General features: G+C 38.8%; 1 non-coding gene across 1 annotated transcript; it reads right to left on the minus strand.

Annotated features, from left to right (window-relative positions):
- Nucleotides 1–260: 260 nt before the first annotated feature.
- Nucleotides 261–367, minus strand: LOC138431175 (U6 spliceosomal RNA). The gene has a single exon (XR_011253579.1). It is a non-coding gene; the product is annotated as a U6 spliceosomal RNA (small nuclear RNA).
- Nucleotides 368–2,065: the final 1,698 nt, after the last annotated feature.

The raw sequence follows: 2,065 nt of genomic DNA on the forward strand, positions 1-2,065 counted from the left end.
CTTCACTCTGTGTAACAGGCTCGAGTTTCATCCATCTCACTAGAACTGAATCAAATGTGTTTCTTCTATGGTTGAGTATTTTATTGTATGTATATGTACATATATATATATATATATATATATATATATATACATATATATATATATATACACACACACCACATCTTCTTTATCCATTCCTCTGTCCATGGATATCTAGGTTGTTTCCATGTCCTTGTTATTGTAAATAGAACTGCAATGAACATTGGGGTACATATGTCAAAAATGGGGAATGCTTCACAGTTGGGTGTGTTATTCTTATGCAGGGGTCATGCTAATCCTTTTTGTATCATTCTAATTTTAGCATATGTGCTGGCAAACTGAGCATCCTCTGATATATTTTAAATAGCACTTCCTCAGCCAGGTTTTTTTTATTATTATTATTATTTTTATTATTTTTTAGCTAGGTTTTTTTCTATGCTGTATTTAACCATCACTTCTTAATGCTTTTGAACTGTGGTGTTGGAGAAGACTCTTGAGAGTTCCTTGGACTGCAAGAAGATACAACCAGCCCATCCCAAAAGAAATAAGTCCTGAATATTCATTGGAAGGACTGATGCTGAAACTCCAATACTTTGGCCACCTGATGCGAAGAGCTGACTCACTGGAAAATACCCTGATGCTGGGAAAGATTGACAGAAGGAGGAGAAGGGGATGACGGAGGATGAGATGGTTGGATGGCATCACCGACTCAATGGACATGAGTTTAAGTAAACTCCAGGGATTGGTGATGGACAGGGAGGCCTGGTGTGCTGCAGTCCATGGGTTCACAAAGAGTTGGCCACAACTGAGCATCTGAACTGTCTGTCTAAATGTCCTTAGCCAAACGTAAAGTTTATTTCTTTGCTAAAATTCTGTACTTTAGGCTTACATAATTTGTAGTTTAATAGTAATTGGTTTATTTAGATTTTAAACACATCAAAAGAAAAATTGCTTTATTTTTCATGACTGTATACCTGGCACCTACCTAATCAACTTCTTAATGGTAGAACCAAGGTATAAGTCTCTCTATCCGTTGATAATGTTTAATATAATGGACTAGAGAAAAAGTGAATGGATTAGAGAAATGAACTGGAGAAAATATTTCCTATTTTGTAACTGAAGACCACATATGAATTTCAGTTAAAATAGGAGCATTTTAGTTCTATAAAGCACAAATGTAATACCATTTTTACTAGAAAATGCTGAACACATAATTCTGGAAGCATATAGAGTATAAACAGAGAAACCTATTAAAAATAATAAGATATGGGAAGGAAGTGTTGTTGACAGAGGATTTACTCTGGGGTAGTCCACTCCTTACACAGCACATTTTTCATGAAGGCCACTGTGCTAGAAATTTTGCCTCTCAAAATGAAGATATTTAGAAGAGCCTAGGAATAGCTGAGAGAAGGCAATGGCACCCCACTCCAGTACTATTGCCTGGAAAATCCCATGGATGGAGGAGCCTGGTAGGCTGCAGTCCATGGGGTCGCAAAGAGTTGCACATGACTGAACGACTTCACTTTCACTTTTCATTTTCATGCATTGGAGAAGAAAATGGCAACCCACTCCAATGTTCTTGCCTGGAGAATCCCAGGGACGAGGGAGCCTAGTGGGCTGCCATCTAGGGGGTTGCACAGAGTCAGACACAACCGAAGTGACTTAGCAGCAGCAGCAGGAATAGCTGTTACCTAAATATACAAATGATGGAATCCTCAGAGTCCATGTGGGCTGGGTCAGAGAGAGTAAAGGTCAAAGCATGGGATGAAAAGCATGTTACCACTTCTACAGCTTTATATCTCCTGTGTGCATATCCTTTGTGTTCTTTTAAAATGTTTAATAAATTATGATGATTGCTGCAATGTTCTAAACTTCACTAAGAGAAACAACTGGATCCAGAGAGCTCCTGAGCGGTGTTCACAGTGTGAAGGTAACTGAGAGCCAGAATTAAGGATGGCAAGGGTGGACAGAGCGGCTTTCTGGGCAGCAGTTCCTCCCCTTTGAGACTTCTTTCAGAACTAAGCACTACAAGTTTGCAGTTCTG

Source organism: Ovis canadensis, chromosome 26, assembly GCF_042477335.2.
Source record: "Ovis canadensis isolate MfBH-ARS-UI-01 breed Bighorn chromosome 26, ARS-UI_OviCan_v2, whole genome shotgun sequence".
Taxonomy (NCBI): Eukaryota; Metazoa; Chordata; class Mammalia; order Artiodactyla; family Bovidae; genus Ovis; species Ovis canadensis.